General features: G+C 36.8%; 1 protein-coding gene across 1 annotated transcript in view; it reads right to left on the bottom strand.

Moving 5' to 3' along the window:
* Positions 1 to 21,273, bottom strand: part of LOC124160570 (phosphatidylcholine:ceramide cholinephosphotransferase 2-like) — a 479,802-nt gene that overhangs the window by 229,483 nt on the left and 229,046 nt on the right. The window lies entirely within an intron of this gene.

Below are 21,273 nucleotides of genomic sequence, written 5' to 3'. Positions count from 1 at the left end.
TCTTAGGTAAGCGTAAATGTGTTCTTCGGGCAGAACGGGTGGGGCGGAACGGGGAAGTAAGAAAAAATGGTAAAAAGAATGTTGGGATGAAGAGAAAACTCTAAGTTTATACTACGGTGATTGACATTCAAAATCAGTTGAAGGCTGGGTCGTTTGTTCCATCTGGAAAGAATTGGCTCACAATTCGTGCGCAGGAGAGGAAAGCAAAGCAGATGGTTCCGTACTTGTGAGTGAATGTTGCGATTAGGCTTCAAAAGGACTAAGTAAAAGTGTACTGCACTGAAAAAATCATTCAAATTAGAAGTCAAGAACATACAACTTGAGTTTTTCTTTTGTTCCACATTCGTAATTCATTTCCACGCTACCCCATTCCGCCCCATACCTGGGCAAAACGGGGCAAATCACATACTTTTTTGCTTTTGAGAAAAAATACGAAATTAATATTTTTCCCGCCATGTTATTGAACTTTTGCGTTCATTAAATTTTAAATGGTCTATTCAAAATGTGAGATGAATTTATAAAAACCGTTGTGTGCTTGTGCTTTTTTAATGTTTGAATTTGATACCCCGTTCTGCCCCGTGTTCCCCTATTCGAGGCTCGTAAGTTATGATAATATCTGCGCCAAAATAAAAATAAAAAAACATTGGTAACTTTGAACACAAATTTAACTACTTAACCGTTGAACGTTTTGTGCATTATTCTGGTTATGATTCCCACTTAAACTAGTATTTTGCTTATTTACAACTGAATGTTTGTTTTTGATTGCATTATTGTAAAAATAATTGTTATAACCTTTTATTATATACATTTGTCAAAATTATAGACTCATTTTCATCTCAGGCCCTAATGATAGTTTAAGAATCCATCAAATCATCGGCAAATCATGCATTTCAATTTTAAGACCTACACTACATGATTCAAATTTGATATTTATTAAATATAGAGGTTAAGAAAAGGAGGGAAAAAACTCATTTTAAGTACTGTTTCTGCTATTGATGGCACGTTCCTGATAATGACACTAGGTGCTGAAAACTAGCTCTATCAAGTAATAAAAATCATGCGGAAAGCATCTATTGGATTTTAATTTTGACATGTAAATCACCGTTTTGTCAATTTCGAAAGCAGACACGTAATTATTTTCAAACAGATAACTTTCGCCACGTGTATTAATCCTTCGAACGCGTTACAGGGGAAGCCAAAGAAGCAAACCTATGATATAAAGGTGAAACCATAAAATGTCATCAGAACACAGATTACATCACCTATTAACGTCACCAATACGTCAACAAATAGTGCGGAAGTTATCACTCACGTTGTCTCTACCACAATGGCTTACACCCAATACGAATTAAAAAGAGGTGACTTCCGCTTAAAATAAAAGTTGGCGTTTGTGTATATTATAATTTTACTCTTCAAATTGAAGATGGACAGCTCCATAGGGCCAATGCAAAGTCATTGATAAATTTCAACTACTCTTAAATATAAAGGCCCGTCTTGAATTTAGCACCGTGACCTTTTCGGGATAAATATGACAAGATTAGTTGCTACGAGGCGAAAATTAAGCAGAGTGCTTCGTGAAACAAATGTCAGGGTTTTTGAGCGATTAAAATGCCTTTAGAGGAAGTGCTTTCAATCTATGGAAATTCACTCCCTGTTCCATCTTGGATATTTTTTATATAAAATTTTCCACCGTTTAGAGCTGCACAGCTGAAACAAGGTCGGTAACAAATGGTAACTTATTTTGACTCAGAATTGAGAAATTACAAAATAACCTCACAAAAATCAACTCCTCAGCCAACTTCCGAGGCTGACGGAGATAAAGAATAACCGTATCCTTTTTATCTCAGAAGGTGCAACTCCTTAAAATTTACAACTCTTATTCTCGCTCCAGATCTAGAATTGGTGATGCATCCCAAAAAACCGAAGATCAAGCTTCTCCGAAGACAAAACCTTTCCACTTAGATGCCTTCTGGCATCGTGCCAGGAGCAAGGAGATGATAAGGCAAGTGTGTAATGTCGGCGTTTCACCGAAGTTTCAAATTAACATAAAAAGATTTCAAGTTCAATTCATTTTGACCCAATTAAAAAAAATTGGCCAAATTCCTGAATTCTTCACCGGCAAGGGTGCATAAACAGTGATTAACAGAACGTAAGGCGTAGTCATTGTTCTATTAAGGTGGGTACCAAAAATTTATTTATTTTTCTGCGCAAAAAAATAATGGGAACCTTTTTCCGACCACAGCTGAAAATCTAGAAGGTTCAGTTCTAGTTTAAAAACTAGTTCCATCTTCTAAAGGCGAAGGATATGTATGAGTAAATTGGATTTTTATAAAATGAAATTCATAGAAATTTACCGTTTAATAACTTTTAACACGCATAAATGATCGTATAAATTGTCTAGTTTTCTAGCTGCAGTCTGGAAAGGGTTTCCATTATTTATTGGCGAAGAAAAATGCATCAATTTATTCTGCCAACTTTAAAATCACTTTGAATTAGCCGTTATTGAGTTACAGATTTATAATATGCCACGAACCACATCAAGATTGCTTGACATAAGGCGAGTTTTGGTTGAAAACATACAAAATAAAACTACAAGCACACTTCGTAGTTTCGAAAAACGTTCATTAATATGCGCATATGTACTTATAATGTAAGATACCACCAAGAATGCAACTCCATTCAATAAATTAGAGTACTTATGACACAAATAAAATGAAATAGATGAATGAAGTATTCAGAGGAAGATAACAATGGAAGTAAGTCTGACCATGAAATTCTACAAGAAAAATCGACTGTCAATAAATATTAAACAACAGCACATATTCACGAATGGAATTAAAATAATGATAGCTAAAAAGATGGTTCTCCCAACTCAATTATTCAACCATATGGTTAGCTTGGATGGGTGAGGGTAGATCTCCACCCGTAACAAGGATACGTGAGAATTTCCACTCATTCAGGGTAGGAGGCCCAGTTCTTTTACCCGGGCCTCTTAGACTTTCGAGTATTTTTGTCTGTCATTTGGCTTCATCCGAAATTTGAATCGGGGACCGTACGGTAAGCATTCGAGCAATTTATTCACTATACCTACCACCACGTTCGCACAAATTGGTAGTTTTAGATGCACAAATAAATATGTTTGAATGATTAATCATTTTTAACGAAAAAACTCAAATTTTAAATATTATACATACTTTGAAGCATTTGAAATGATTTCTTAAATGCGCCATGGTAACTTAATACTGTACAGATACCATTCGACTAACGACCGTTCGACTTACTCCCATGCAAAGCTGACACCAAAATTATTCTGTGAAATAAATTTTTTAAGTATTCCAAACATTTCTTCTTGAAAATACCGCATATCGATGGCTAAGTTCTAAGAACACGTATCTCGAATAAGCAACTTTTTAGGAGTACAAAAAAACGATTAATATTTTTAATTGTACACTGAAATTAAAAATCAAAAGTTCATAAAACTGATGAAGAAGCATTCATTTGCAAACAAAGAGTTGTTATTTGCTTGTATTTTATTTTTTTAATGTTATTACACTTTGTTCAAGATACCTGTCTCAAACCGGCCGAATTTGAGATGCGTGTTGTTTGAACTTAACCATCGATATGATGCAGCATTGTGTTCCTATCACGAATGTCGAATCTACGCCCGTAGGGACAACAACGCTTTAGGCTAGATTTTGGCCTGAGTATGATTTAATACTTGTATACGTTATTTCCGATTTACAACCAATCCGGCCTAAGAGAAACATATGTAGAACATAGGCGGATCTAGGGGGGGGGACGGGGGTACGTGCCCCCCCAGACCCTTAAAAAATACGCAACATTTTTAATACGGTCCCATTATCATTGCGTTCATTTTGTATTACGAGGTATCCTTGTGCCCCCCCAGAACAAAATCCTGGATACGGCCTTACTGGTGCCCCCCCAGACCCTTAAAATTATGAAAATTGAATTTCCAATATGCGAATTGAATTGAAGTCGATTTTTAATACGGTCCCATTATCGTTGCGTTCATTTTGTATTACGTGGTATCCTTGTGCCACCCCCCCAGGAAAGAAATCCTGTATCTGCCCCTGATTTAGAACATAGATTTTTCGTGAGTCGATGAGTTCCTGCATATAATGTCATTTTTAAGATCTTCCCTGCTAATGCGAAATTTTTTAGGAAGAAGTGCTCATCACTTATTTGTTAATTAAAAGGGAGAGTGTGAAATTGGGTTAATTGGCACAATGTTCATTTGTTAGTTGTATTATATTAGAACAAATGTATTTAATGGATTGTTTGAAATTGGTTTATTGGGAAAATGTTAAATTCTTAGCAGTATGAGATTAGAATGAATGCATTATTTTTTACCATGGGTGTCTTTTCTGTTTCTAAACTTTGTATTAGATTTAAACTTTGTATTAGAACTTGTTATTCATGTGTACACATCTAATGCTGCCATCAGGCAATAGTCTATTTAGAGCAATGAGTAATAATCTACATCTTCATAATACCCTGCGAGCCACCTCTAGGGTGTTTGCCAGGGGGTGATCAATCACCAGCATGCAGCATGCAATTGGAATCCCACATGCACACCACACGGTCCAAAAAACGTCACGCATACTAACAAATTATACTACCACATGCTGTTAGAAATAATAATAAAATTAAGAAACATGCAATAAGTTTTACATAGGTTAGTTGGCTACACTACAAGTCATGCAATCTATCTATGAGTTCCATCGCTGCCGTTATAATCTCTTATTGATCGTGGAAAAAATGATATTCTGAATCTGTCTGTTCTACAATTTATCTCTCTTATTTTATTTATATGATCTGATCTTCCGTAGTATGTTGGCGTAATAATAATATACAGAAGAGGAATGATGCATCGAGGTAAACTGGGCCAATCAAGCTTAAGGACCACACTATTCATTCTCTCCCCATTCCATCCGAAGATCCTTCTGGCTAATCGCCAAAGTCGAGGCGAGGCCGCCGTTGAGTGGACAGACCTCGAATCACGGATGAGGACGTCGACGCTGCGACACTTTCTAGTCCATTACGGAGAGCCGTGGATGCATCGGATGAATCACGACCTCGCGCTCCACGTCGATGACGTCTTCCCTGAGTCACGCCGCGCTCACGCGCCTTATTCAGAGAGAGAGAGAGAGAGGGAACGGTGACGTCAGAAGTGAGGTGGGCACATTTCGCGCGAATAGTTCGGTGAGCTCACTCACGGACGTTGGTGAGGAGGAAGTGACGTCACCGATATGAAACGACAATGATCCGCTTACGGATCGTTTGTTCGGCATTTTAAATCGAACGAAAATCAATAATTTTCTAAAAATGCAAAGAAAAAATTTCCTCTTACAAATGGGACCATAAAAATAGTAAGTTACCGTAGTGAGAGATCATAATGAGATCATTAGATGAGAAAATTCAGTTGGAACGTTGATGGCCGTGGCCTGGTAGAATAACTTTTTGGTTAGGGGAGTTGGCTTGGAAAATTTCAGTGCAAGAAATGTGTGCGGCTGAATATCATTTTTATCTAATAGGACTAGGCATATATATAATATTGATATTCTTAATAATAATATAATATTCTCCAATCGCTCCAAATTCACTATAAATATAAACTTAATGCAACTAAGATCCAGGACCCTTAAACTAGCAATTAAACTAACTTAAAAAACCCTTAAACAACGACCCTTAGACTAACAATTAAATTAACTTAAACTAACAATTAACCCACTCTATCCTTTGTGCTCCAGCGTACATATATCAAGATTGTGGGTGAAACGTTGTCTCACGAGTTGAGGAAGGTTTATCCGAGCTCAATCTTATAATAAGCGAGCTCACTTTAACATTAAAAATGTATCATCCCGGGATAATGTTATTTTAATGCGCGCGTATATAAGCCATGTAAATTGATGCATTCATCAATTTACAAGGCTTTCCATGGGACTACGCGTTTCCTGAGCGTGTTTTTTACGATTTAAAGTTTATTTCCAACTTTGATTGAAAAAATAATCATGGATTAATGGTTTAATACATTCCTTAATGTGAGAATTAAAACTATTTGTGAAAAGCCGGGAAAAATGGGATAAAATTAGGAAAGACTATATATCCACTCCTTATTATATTTTGATAATGGAAGATGCTGTCTTATATGTCTCAGTTCACAGCGATGCATAATAATAAATGAACGGAAAAAAGAACTAGAATATATGCAGCGAGTAGTTACGATAAGTTTGCCTTGACATAGAACAATTAATTACTGAGCAAGATAAGATTTTGATATGAATAAAGATAACCTAGTGAAGAAAGAAAGACTAAAAGCCAAGATGAATAAAAAAAGTCATCATTAATATGTAACAAGGAATTACGACATCGGACAGGGAAAAACCTTGAAAGAAATATACCTCGGTATATAAATTTACCAACTAAGTTCGTTCATTAGAAATTACTGATTTTATTTACTGGTCTAATCTAATTAGAAACGCCATTAATAACTTAATATAGAATATCAACGACCGCAAACAAAAATATCGCAAAGCCAGTGGAATCAACTTCCTTGGTAAATTTCTATATCAAAGCATACGTCTTCCACTTTCACGGTCTTCACGTGTATACTATCCTTTTTCCCTTATTTCTGCTATCTCTCTCATTTCTGGCAATATTTTCCGGGGAGATAATGGAATATAGAGCAAGGGCATTCAATAGGAAGGAGAAGGCAATACTGTTTCATGCGCTGGACTGCTATCCACGAAGGTCAAGGAATGTTTCAGTCTCAAACACGACGCGTCGTAGTAACGACGTCATGACTTTAAATATTAAAGTAAAAGCATTTAAAACGATGAGATACGCCAAGGCCGACGCCCAAAAAGAATGCTAAATTTAGACAATATCATATCTTTCCAGGGAAGCTATTTGCGTGAGTTTCCCTGGAAACGCATTACTTAATTTGAGATTATTGTTCACATTAAACTCACTCCGCGTTTCGAAAAATGATTAGATAAATTTGAAAAGTAAAACGTATGTAGATATTCCATAGAAGTTCAATTCAGAATAATATTTTCGACATGAGGAAGGAAAAATTGTGGATAGTCAATGAATCTTAGCATGTTGACTTAGTTTGTAGAAATAATAACGAAAAACTTAAAAGTCTTTTCAAGTCGATTATTATTTGCCCGTATCACCGTAATTAAATGACACTTGCTCGTCATCCAAAGGAAAATTCGATTGTATACATTTTGGAAGATGGCATTCACAGATACAATAATATTGGATATTTCACGAATTTTTTAATGGTCTCACCTTTTTTTTAACACTTTACACTATGTCATCCTCGAAGGTGTTTGTGATGAATAACTTTTTCTTCCTGGAACATTCTGCTGCTTTTACTCCCCTGTCGTTCCGAATTCATAATCGCAATTCTCCTATTTCGTTTTGACCCCTTCCTTCCCTTACCCTTCATTTGGTATACATTTTCGTCTACGCTGGTGATAATATAATATTTTTTCCTAAATTTATAACTTACTCAGAATATCGCGATGACCGAGAGCGATGCTTCCGGACGATTCTATAACGTTAGCGAAAAATAACTCAAGGATTATTCCCGTGAGGCAAATAAGCTCTTTTTGGCTGAGTGTAAACCAATTTGGCTAGTTACGCAATGCCCAAATATTTCCCACGACTGCTCCACTGACTTTGAATTCCCAAATTTCCAATGAGATTATGCGAAGAGGCAAATTTTTTCGACACTAATCGCATTCCCATTTCGCTGACACATGATGGCATTTTCTGTCTCACAAACACCGTAATACACATATTGCTTAACATGGGTTCAAGTTCTATATCACCTTGCAAACGATGAAGAATGGAATGCATGGATAATTATATCGTCTAGACAAGAACTGAAACAAGCGAATTCTCCCCATGATTCATTATTATTAATACAATGCAGCAGATATTTAGAGAAGGTCTATTGTCGGACGGTTTCTAGTTGGAGTAGTCGAAAACATAGGCCATTTGGATTAATTAGCCATTATTAACAAGGGCGTACCCAGAATCGTAACTAGTGGGGGCAAGCCAAGTTGAGGGATTAGTTTACGAGATTATTTCCTTGAAAAAATAGTTTTTTTTAGTTACATATCCTAAACTAATACATATAATTTTTCGTGGGTTAAAATAAATTTTTTTGAATCTTTCGTTTCAATTCCGTACTGATTTTGCTTTAAGACTTTTGCGATTTTTGCGTAGAAGCCTGCCCCTCGTTGGGTACGCCTATGATTATTAATGAAATTAATCTTGGGGAAAAATAGTACATAATTCGGCAACCACTACTTTTGATCGTATTAATTACAACAAAAGTAGAACGATGAAAATAACACAATGAATTTCATCAAAATTAAAAAAATCCAGCGTTACTCTTGGAGATGAAATGATTTTCCAGATTTAACTGCTGAGAATGCGATTAAGTATGTTAAAGATTGTCGATACAAAGAGTATTTTCCAATTCCGTAATTTTACGATGGATTTACCTTGGGATTTAATTACTTTTATTGAGGGAACAATGGTGTATACTTAGTAAGAATAGACTCTACCACAAATGCGTCATTGTGGTTGAACTCAAAGGAAGGTATCATGCAATGTAGGAAATGCATGTTGAGTAAAAAATACTCGCCTCCCGCCAAGATCCCAAGAGTTGGATTTCCAAATCGGTAATTATTTTCCGTCGTAAAAGTTTAATTCCCGACATTTGTGCTGGGTTATAAGCAAGTTATTTTTTTTACCAAAGCGATGATTCATTCATTTCATTCTGCTTGGCCCGATTGAAGGCGTTATAACTCGATGTTCCATCGTGTCTTCGGAATAAGTTTCCCACGCGACGAAACGAAAGCGGCCCATTTGTGCCCACGCGATTTCGACGAATGACTCCCTCGCGTCGCGTGAAATACGAACCCGTGGCATGAGGTCGATGACATAAAACTTCTCTCGGAACACACAGTGAATGGGAGAGGCGAAAAGGCGACCGCACAGAGGTGGGGACCAAACGATGAACTTCCTCTTCGCTTAACACCGTCCGCTATGACTGCTCCCAGCCACAAGGCGAGATATATTACATTGGATGAAATATATCTCTTAATGTGACTCTCGAAAAGTAAAACGTATACATAGACAAATATGTTCCGCTCGGAATGATCTTCGAAACATGAGGAAGGAATAGTTATGGATACTTAACCCATTACCTCCGGGTGATCTCATAAAGGATCACTTAAAAATTAACCGATTTCGTATTTATCTGTCTGTATATCCGCATATCTAACCTCCAGGCTATATATATTAGGTATATTTCGCTGATATCCACATGAGATTTTAAAAATTTTCGCTTCAAATTAATTGATGTACAAGCTTTCTCCTGAAATCTGTTAATTTTTAAGTGATCTCATGTGAGATTACCAGGAGGTAATGGGTAATCGAATCTCGTAATGAATCACAATTGAACCATCCTATTCAGAGTTTCCACCAATACGCTCGTAAAATAAAAAAAAGCACATCTCCACTGAAGCATTTGTTTTCCATTGATACTGAGAAGGCATCGGGTTGGTGTGGTGGGTAGATTGTGGATTTCCCAGCCCGTGGGCCAAGGTTCATGCCCAGGTGGTACCAGAGTTTCTTTCTGAATTTGTCCGATCCCTACTTGAGTATTAAGACAAAAACGTCAAAAAATGAAGGTTTTTATAAATATTCATTCTCGTCATCACAAAGTGGAGTATTCATTCTCTATCATCGGCAGTATTTTATATCCGCTCTTCATCAAAATAAATACAATTTGATGGAATAGAGAAAAGAATTTCCGTTTGAATTCACTAAAAGAAGAACTAAACATTTTTACACAACCGTGAATGTATAACCCAGTAACTATAAGAAACTATTATAATGCGCAATTGAGCGAATATATACCATTAACAACAAGGTCATAATCGTGTGAGGCAATGCATTGGTTTTAGAATCGAACTGATGTACGATTATTGGAGAAAATTAGAAAAATGTGGAATAAAAGTTTTTCTTGAAAGTCCTCAACGAAGTTATTTACTGCCAGAACATTTTTTGTGAGATACTCCTTGATTAAAGGGTCTTAAGGATAAGTGTCTTTAGGCAAGGGCATACCAAGGATCAAAACTTGAGGGGGACATGCCGTGGTCGTTCAAGTTGAAACACAGAAAAAGTTAAGAAAACTAAAATTTCAAGAAAATTATGACAGCGCTTCATTAGTTTTTAAAAATTTTTTGCTCGAAAAAAATAGTTTTATTTTAATTACATATTTTACACTAATATCTCTTTTCTTGGATGAAAAAAATACTTTAATTTCGAAATAAATTTAATCTTGCTTCTGGGGGGGGGGGGGGAGGGAGGACTGCTGCCCCTCGCTGGGTACGCCAATATCTCAAGGCTTTAAGGACATGAACGCATGTCCTAATCGCTCTATCCACAGTTCGAGAACAGAGTCAGTGCTCATAATTAAAAGATCTTATGACTTCATATGTAATGTTGCTTTTATTTATGCAGTTACCGTGTGCATAGCTTGCTCAGTATATTTTTAGAATTCTAGAACAGGACGTTGAGGTGTCAAGATGACATCACCTTGCTACCGAATGTAGTCATAATATTCTCAGAGAGAATCCTCTTTCGCAGATTGAATCACAGTCACTTTCACGCGCACAGATAAGAATGCATCGCGGTCGTGCAGTAAACATGTAAGCACACTTAAAGGTCATCACGCCATGACTGGAGATGAGTTATGGAACAATTTTTTTCTTCTGAGTTCAGTAAAATGCAATGGTAAGCATCTTATCACGCGTTAGAAAAACAAGAGCCTGAAGATGAATTTCTTTCCTTAACGGAAAGTTTTCCTTGAACGAGTAAATGGACCAAAAATGTAATGACGTCATCAATTTATGAAAATGAGCGGAAATTTTCACGCATTCTTATTATAAATTTGCAAGAGAATGACTCAATGGGGGTGATTTTTAATTTGTCGTTAGTAATCATCGTCTTCCACACACTGAATTCTGTGAATGATTTACGATATCGGGCTTGGTGAAGGACCCAATTCTGTGTCTTAAGATGAAATATATCATTTTCAGAGTACTTTAAATCCGTTTAATTTGTTACATAACTTCCATATCAATGAAATTCCGTTTTACGTCTGAACTTAGAAAATAATTAGGGCACCATAGGACGAAGAAGGTTAATAATAGCGTCGAACGTCGTGAAGTATTACCAGCACATTACACGGGAGCCCCTGAGCTACTTGCAAGTATTACAATATAGCACAACGTGTAGTTTACCTCTAGGATACGAAAAAAGCTCACAATATTTTCTTTCGTGGGTGGGCTACACGACACAGTTCTAATTCGCATCAACAAAATTACTAAAGGACTACGGAAAGCACTAAAAATGCATATAAATATCCCTCTCGTTAATCTGTGGTAAGAAGCTTACTCCGAGCTCCGTGAAAGTGTCACTAATTAACATTCGATGCTTAGGTAGTGCCTGGGGACTGATTCTAGTTCTTTCTGGCTATAGCCAACGCGATTTGTCGAAAAGATTGGCGAAAGCTCTATGCATTCGTATTCTCATTTTCATTCGCTAGCTATTTCGCCAGAAATTCTTCGCTTCATGTCTCTGGTGACGAAAAAGTTATTCTCGTTCTGACTGGCGAGCATGTAGCGAACGTAAACATTCTCCAAATGCGAATTTCCCTAGCAACGACAATGAAATCGCTCTAGCGGCTTAGCGAAAGAATTGACGAGAGACAGAAAAACCTCTCATAAGTTGTTCAGCTCTTATAAATACTCACTGAATTTCACTATTAGGCTTTACATTTATGTCCGGCAAAGCTCTAGGCAGCATAGGATGTATAGTACGCTTTTATGCCGCCTTTGGTGTTTATCCAACATCAGAAAATTATGTTAATATGAGAATATTTGACTATATTCCTTGCCGTTTCTTCCCTAAAATCTTATTCTTGCCTTACATAAGTCCCTTAGCGTGCGATAAGCTGCTTATCATTTTATTCCGTAATAAAACCATAGGAAACATATAACTCTCATTTTTTTGCCATCTTGCTTAGGTTAAAATTGAAAATATTTGCCCATAAGTTTCTTCGGGGTGACTTTTGAACTCAACGTTTACATCTACGAAAAAGATGAAAAACCAAGAGAATGGTATTATGTTCAACTACGGAAAACGACTAATGAATTAGCAATATTGTGCAACAATACTTAATGAAGCGATTTGATAGTCGCACGCAATAAACAAAACATGGCATAATAGCAATATGATTTGAATTTATCAACGTGCTTCGCGCTCTTCCGTTGTTTCGGACTGCAGTGTGCAGTGTGTTGATCGCTGAAATTATCTTGTGCCCATCGACTTATGGGTAATTCGCCATTGATTACGTAACAGTATTTCGCCAAGAAAACGAAGTTACCCGAACTGAAGCGATAGGCGGGCAGAAAAGAACGAGAATAATCCCGGAGAAAAATTTCGCTCAGCTTCGAGAGGCGAAGCGAAGACCCAGGCGAAAGGAGAACGAGAATCACCGCCCTGGTCTGCCCAGCATGCCTTGCCTTCATTAACAAGGCAAAGTTGAAATATCCTACCCTCTCCTATTTTCCTAAATTTTCCTATAGTTTTACACAGTACTTTATTCCAATGGATGAATCTTAATTCCCTTCAAAGTCTCACGTCAACATCCTGCCGTCTCTAAAATACGTCTTCGTCCACTTTCGCCGTATATTCGCCGAATTTCTCCAACCGGTTCTCTCCCCATCTTTTCCTGTCATATTTAAGACCTTCATTCGTCTCCCTGTCCGCTTCGCTAACTTTCTCCATCCTTCCTACACGGCCGTATCTCGGAAAATCTCCCTTCGAAAAATCACCCTCGGGGAAACCGAGAGGAAACATGTTGCGAATACGACCTAATTGAAAAATCAGTGACGCGGGGCTGATTTAAAAAAAAATTACGGAAATTTTCTCTCGCATCTCTAAACGAGCGTTCACAGTAATTTAAAACGTGAAAACGATAAAAACACATTTTTTTTCGAAAAACAGTAAAATACACCAAAACTTAACTTCTTTCTCGGAACACATTCATTTAATCAAGAGCAAAGCTATGTCACTTTTAGTTCTCCTCTACCGCTACACAGAAATAGCCGATCCCACAGCTTTAAAATCATATTTCTCGGCATTTATCCTTACACCGTCACCGGATATTGCTCTCCCATATGGTCCATCGCAGCCCCCTCTAACCTCACCTCTCTTGACAGTATAACAAGATTCTTCGCCATAATCGTAAGACGCAGAGTTCCCCACTTACGTGACATGTCCACCAGCTCACTCTTATCTTCCCTATCAATGACTGATCTCTCCCAGCAGAGGATTAAAACAGACTTAAAACTTATTCACAATATTCTAAATTCACACATTGATTGTCCTGATTTGCTTTCATCCATTAATTTCAGAGTGCCTTGCCGACCCACTCGTACACATTCCTTACTCCATACGCCTATCCCTAAACTATCCCTCGTTAAGCGCTCACTCCAACACCGCCTTTGCTCCTTGCTCAATTCATTACCATTTAATATTGACCCGTTTTTTTTTGCCCTTAAACTCATTTATCAAACTTGCCATTTCCCATTCCTCGGCTAATAAATAAACCTCCCTCTACACCTCCCTTTCCTCGTGCCTTCTATTTTGTTCTTGACTATCTTATGCCACTGCTCTCTGTTCAAATTAAATATGTTAAAATTTTATGTTTGTTACTGCGTCACTATAAATTGGCAGAAATGCTGTATGTGAGCAACTCCTTAAATAAATAAATAAAAGTAAATAATGAGCCTTTCATAACACGAAAAATAGAGCGTGGGCGCTAATTAGGTTTATTAGAAAAGATTGCAGAAGACCCTTGATGGGTGAATAAGGGTTGGCATGAAAAGCTAATTTTTTACATTTTATGGATGGAGCGAGTACTTAGCGGTGAGGGGATGTTGAAAATGGTGTTGGAGGGTAGAATGTTAGGGAAACGAGGGAGGGGAAGGAAAAGAATAGGATTTTTTTAGATAGATTGAAAGGGAATAGGCCTTACAGTGAATTAAAGAAGGCAGTGCTGGAAGGAGAGGGAGGTTCCCAGATCACTTCTTTAGTACTCTTCTTTAGTACATGGAAACCTACCGTAATCGGTAGAATACTGTAATAATAATGACAAATAACATGCATTGCATCATTATTATATGGGTAATACAAAGACAAATAGCACTAAATGTAAATATATAGGTACTCTGTGGTAATGCACATGCATGTACATGCATGTGCATTACCACACATATGTACATGCATGCATGTACATCCACAATGTACATGCATGCATGTACATATGCATTACCACAGAGCATGTAATGCATGTAATATTTTATGTTTTCTGTAAAAGTGCCTCGTTTCAGCGATGATGATGCCCAGGCGACGCTCGCCCGGGCGACCACCATAGCGAAGCCGAAAAGCAAATGCGGGAAGATACAAAAATGGAGAAGGATTTACGTCACTGCTGTCCCAGATCACTTCTTGAATACTCCATGGAAACCTACCTTAATCGGTAGAATACTATAATAATAATATTGCATTTTAAATTGTTTCTGGAAAACGCATGCTTTATAATATTTTACATTTTATATTTGTTTTCTACTTTTTAGTAGTTAATCATGTAATCGATTAAACCGCAGCTGTTAGAGAAATTTCTGTCAAAAAATTTATAGCGAAAAAATCTGAGAAAATTTAGACCATTTTTCCACATGGAAATTTATTTAATCAATCAGAGCACAATTGAACAAAATTTCAAATTTATGATCACCGAATATTGTGTTGTCATCAGTAACAAATTAGTTTGCAAACTTTCACGCCGTTCCAACAATGGGAAGTGGGTTAAATTCAAATACAGGATTCCATTGATGAATTAGACGAAGTAAGTTAAGTAAAAGGATGTAAAAAGATACACCCCTCCCGCAAAATCAGCTGTTTTTTTTCATATTTACGCCGCATTACTCGTTTAAAGCTATTACTACCTATCTACCCCGGCTAAACCCCCTAGAGTTGGTTTGTAGAGGTTTTGTGTAGATGTAAATGTAAGAAATGGAAATTTAAGAGAAAAAGGTGTCATGTTGCGATGTCTGGCCAACATGCGCACGATACCCTTCGAGTTTTCTTCTCGCGTGTTTGTTAGTGTGCTCATCTCCCACGTTCTCCATGAATGTGTCAACAATTAATTTTCGATACTTAGTGCCTGGTATGCCACGGGATAGAATTCGGTTTTATTAAATACTAACATATTATATAAATTACTAAAATGTCTAACGAAGACTAGGTTATATATCGCGTTGAATTCGGCGGTGGTATTCAATCGATCTTGAACGAGGGGTTACCGAAGGCTGTGATTTATGGAAAAATCTTGAATAATCCGGGAATGGTATGAAGATAAGGGGATTTAAGGAAATATTGTAGGTATTGAGGTCAAATTCCGAACTTTTTCCGCACGATATAATAAGAAATGAATGCTTAGGGATATTGCACTAAATTTTCCATCTCAATTTCGACAAGGGCAAATATCTACAAACTGACCCCTACTAATCTTCATCGTAGTTAAATATTATTTAGAAGGAAACAGGTTTCAGGCATAATGACTACAGACATTGACTGTGGCAATAAATTAACGAAAATCCATGAAACGGTTGAATACGTAGCTTTACGACCTTGTTTTGTGAGTTCCTAGAAATATAAGCACAAAGATCAAAAGGTGCGTAACAATGCTACGTTTCTTTGTAGTTACGGAAATGAATCAACTGAGTTATCTCTACTTGGCTTCAAGATTTCCGTCACTCTCCACCCATATAATTTGATAGTTGTATCTTTTGGATTATAATATAAATGAAATATTAGGTACACATTCTCATCCCCTGGATGCAATACTATGAAAACATTTATTCAGAATCTTTGAATTGTATTTTCTTTTTTCATAGTTCATTTATCAATATCTAATGGACCAATGAGTCCTCGACAATCATTATAAATATATATTTTTGCAAACAAAGAATAGCATTCATTTGCAAACAAAGAGTTGTTTTTTGCTTGTATTTCAGTGTTTTAATGTTATTACAATCTGTTTAAGATACGTGTCTTAAACCGGCCGCATTTGAGATACGTGTTGTAAGAACTTCCCCATCGATATGCTCCGATATTACTGCACCTGCAGTGATTAATGAGGTATCATTTTAAACTTAGAATCATCGGCTTCTGACTACACTACAATCTCAATCTCAAATTTCACTACTTACCCATTATTTTGACTTTAAAGTTTCGATTTTTCCATGTCGATTACTCGCTCGATGTATAACGACTCCACACATTTTTTTTATATTCTAAATAAAAAAAAAAGTTTTAAAACCCGTTAAATCCATAACTAAACCAAATAAACGAAACAAAACAAGTGAGAAATTTTCACACGGGTTACCTAGTAAATACTTATATTTATAAAAGAAGCGAGTTTACAAAATTCGCCACTTCTGAAACTGACGGTGGAACGATCCGAATTTTAAGGGGAAATTAGCTATAATTAGCATTATTGAATGAATTTTATACTATTTAAATTTATCAGTACCAATTAATTTTAAATTGATCAATTGATTTTGAAGTTAGGAGAGATTTGCGTAGATTACAACAAATTCATTAATTTTCGTGGTATAAACAATTTATTTTCTATAAACTATAAATAATAGATATGGCTTTCTTGCATCAAAATTCCAAGTTATTGGAACGAAAACAACGGGAATACCAAGGGCTTAAAGTAAAGGGCAACTTTATTTTACGCGCAAAAAAACGGGCAGGTACTCAATTAGAAAAAAAATAAGTCCCGAAAATACAATGGAGCCAAAATGTAGTAAATTATTCGACGTAGAAATAAATTCTCTATCATTTGACTCTTGTTGCATTGAAGTTAATGGGGTCCTTTAGACGATTGAGCTCCTCAAACTCGGGTGTTCTGCTTTTTTATACAGACAGTGGGTAAATAATACAGAATACCGGCGCGTTGTCTTGTCGATAGAAATATCTCTCCGATCTACGCAGTAAAACCTTTCCCGACCACTTTTGACTAGGAAGGAAGCGAGGAAGGGGGTTGGTCGAATAGAAAAAGCCTTGCCGACAGCACGCCTCGGGTTTCTCGCGCTCATGCGGTCTGCCTCGGCGAAACCGGAAAAATAAACCAACAACTGTCAGAAACACGTTTTGCGGACGAGAGACCTACTTCGGCGCAGCCAGAGAAGCGAGATCAGCAGACGACGTGAGTGAGTCATGTGCCAAAACCCATCGGAACACGATCACGCAAAAAGAATTTCCAAATATATACTGTGAAATTCGCACGTGCAAAACATTCTTGGATGCATGAATTTTTCGTATACATGAGTTCAGTAAAGAAGTTCGCTATTATTATAGCATAGATATCTATATTCCTGCCTCCACAGTGAAAGTATTTCCAAATATACTGTGGAATTCGCTCGCGCATATATACTTGAATGAATGTTTTGTTCGTACTTGCCGAGTTCAGCATATGTCATATATTGCACCGATACAAACTAATATAATTCATTCCTTTAAAAGGATGTAATCCAACCAGGTATAGAATGAAAAAAATGATTAATATTTTTGCATAATTTTCAATTCTCTGTGATAATGTCAAGTTTTTTTCAAGGTGAACAATATTCATTAGTGGCTAAGGTTTGCTTCTTTCATTAAGTTATGGTGCGTAGAGTTTGTATAAGTTCGCTGATAATATACCATAGATATTTATATTACTGCCTTCAACCTGAAAGTATTTCCAAATATAGGTTCCGTGAAATTAACACGCGCATATATATTCTTGGATGCATGCATTGTTCTTATATGCTGACTTCAATAAAACAGTTCGCAGAGATTATAGAATATACAGTTGGTCATGACCTATGGGTATATGGAATTTTTTTGATTATTTAAATTGTCTGTAAATTGAACACCTATTTCATTTTGTCATGTAAGTCGCAAACGTTTCTCTAAACCTGCAATGTTTCATGTATTTTCTTTTCCGACGAGCAAGCTGGGGCAAAGTATTAAAATATAAGGTAAGAGAAGATATTGACATCATGGTTTCTTTCCAGGTAAAAGAATTGATAGTTTTTCGTGTTTCATGTTTATCCACAACGTTTGGCATTTCGCATATTAATTTGTAATAATGCCTTTTACATCTTTGGCTCCCATAACGTGGGGCATAATAAAAAGTAGAAAAACAACAAAATTTCTTATTATAATAAGTACCATATGTTCTTCGAGCAAAAAAATACACATTCATACAGTTGGATACATGCGACAATAATTCAGCAGTGAAAAAATAATACATATTTACTGACTCAAAGCTTCATTTCGAAACGGAGTTCATCAAACTAAAAATCTGTAATATTTAAAAAAAATGGAGGCCGTATACTGCAACGATACAAACTAATAGAATTCATTCCTTAAAAACGATGTAATCCAACCAGATATACAATGAAAAAATTAATTCATATTTTTTGCATTAATTTTCAGTTCTCTGTAGGCAATGTCAAGTTAAACTTTTTTCAAGGTGAACCATATCCATTGATGGCAACAATTTGCTATTTCATTAAGTTCTGATGCAAAGAATTTGTATAAAATCATCACAGGGATTATAAGCAAAAAATCAACAATTACGACTTGATGAAGTATTTCCTCTGCGTCAAGGTGCGCTATAACTCCTCGGGGCTTTGGAAATCGTGCTAAACCTTAAAAACTGGGGTGTATAATTGTAATCCTCTTATTGCCAATACACGTTTAGAATAAAGAATGAAAATAAAATACAAGCAACCCAACTATTCTTAGCGTTTCTTTTCCCCAGTGAAGCCCACGTTTCTATCCCCGTCAGATTTTATGCCCACATTTTTTTTGGAAGCTCAACTTTCATGTGTACGAAGAGTTGGTGAAACGACGAAGTGATGGACATGGTGGGTAAAGAGAGAGGGCTCCTAAATGAGATATGGAGGATAAAGAGGGCATGGATAGAGCGAGTACTGAGCGGAGAGGGGAGGCTGAAAGCCGTATTAGTGGGTAGCATTACACCACACATTAAACGTATTTGTATCATGATCGGGGTTTTAGTACTTTAAAGTTATTTTAGATAAAATGAAAGGGGGTTGGCCTTACTGTGAATTGAAGAGGGAAGTGCGTGAAGGAAGGGAAGCTCCCAGAACGATTCTTAAGTACTCCATGGAAACCTAACTTAATCTAAAAAATATTTTAATAATAATCAACTTTTATGATATATCTTGTATGATGTTAGGCACGATGTGGTGGAAGTTCGTAATATTGTTGAAATGACACATTGCAATATTTCCACTTATATATTTATTTTACACTACTAGTGTAAAATAAATCTATAAGTGGAAATATTGCAATGTGTCATTTCAACAATTTTATGATATGATCAAAATTCAGCAATAAATATAACATTTAGAATGCTATATAAAAATTTAACGCTCTCTGAATATTCTGAGAATTTTCAAATCAAAAATCAAATTAACGATACCATACTTATATTTTAGTCTAAAAATTGTGAGTAAAATACTTTGATATTCTAAGATAGTATGGATGTATATTCACGATATGGTTTTGTCTATCATACTGTGCGCATTTAATTCCATTTAGGCTAAACACAATTATAACTCTTAACGCCACAAAATTTCCTAAATTTTTAAAAATTAGTTGGAAGCTATTTTAAAAGCCATTGTAGAGTCCTGTTTATAGCTTGTGGATCGAACAAGGCTTTAACAGAATGAAAAATGCATACTTGATAAGAAGTACACCATACAACGTATGAGCAAATGCTTTTTCGCCGCTGCACCGGAAAATATGTAACATACAGCGCAGTGCGTATTAAATATAAATACTCAACCCACGCCAAGCACTCTAGAGTTGAGTAGTTGTTCAGTACAGTAACATGCAGATGTAGTTTATATCGCTTGCTCTCGTAGCGAGCAATCAAGAAACCACTCCACTAACCACTAGAGTATTTGAGATGAAAGTCCCTCTAGAATCAGGAATAATTTATAAAAAAAATTCCAAATAGAACGAGAGGCTTACGATCTCTCCACATTATTACGTTCATCCTAGCGGATTCAGCCATCATGGATGGCGCTTGAGCGGCACGACATTATTTTTATATTTTCATCCCTCATTTATTTTTTCCCCGTCATTTTTTTAATCCAGTCCTCTTCTCGCACGCGAACTAACTCCTCTACTAGGTCAGCAGCCAGCTCCGCATCGAGCCGCGACATTTTCGCATAAAACTTTCGAAATGTGTTCCCTACCTGTGGATGGGGGGGGGGGAGTTGGGTGACGCGGTTGGAAAATAGGGGTGGGGAGTGGGGGTAGTGGATATACGCAACGTACGGTTAATGACCTTCCTTCGACCTCGACTGAAGTCGACGGAGAGCAATTAGAATCGGCACTTCTCAAGAACGCATAGAATGACGGAAAATCACGAAGGGGATGGGAGGGGAGGGGGAGGAAATGACTCGGGGGGGCAAGTTCCGCAAATAACCGCGGAACCGAGATGGTGCCACGTGTGCCTCTGATCAACCGGTTGAGTTTCCCTCTCTCTCCGGCCTCGCCTAAACGCGCGCTGAATGAATGAACTTGCCTTCCCGTTGCATTATGACAGTGGTGCAGCGAGGGGGGGGGGGTTTGGGGGATAACTCCCCCCACAGAGCTCAGATAATTTTTTAAGTTTAATCCATTCCGCTTAATTGGATTAATTTTACTTATAGAATAGTGTAAATATTAATAAAATATCCCTCAGAAGGCCGTAAAACTCACCATTTTGAATCCTTGCGCTTAAATTCTTTTTTGCCGGAAGTGGAAATATGCCGAGTGGATGTGATAAATATAAACATAATTTAAGGAGTGAGTCATTTACTGCCCGCTGGAATAAAAAAAATAAATCCTCAAATGTAATGTTAAGGCTTGCTAAAGACTGGCTTTTCTCGCAAAGAAATGATTGAAAATTTATTTTGATGTTATGTAGGATTTCACTTTTTCCCGGCGTATGATGGCGGTGAATTCTTCTCGGGTTTCCATCCGGGTGAGCTCCATCTCCATCGCTGCCGACGTTTCGAT

Source organism: Ischnura elegans, chromosome 6 (assembly GCF_921293095.1).
Source record: "Ischnura elegans chromosome 6, ioIscEleg1.1, whole genome shotgun sequence".
NCBI lineage: Eukaryota > Metazoa > Arthropoda > Insecta > Odonata > Coenagrionidae > Ischnura > Ischnura elegans.
The sequence above is the reverse complement of the archived record's forward strand: the minus strand, read 5'-3'. Positions and strand labels throughout refer to the sequence as shown.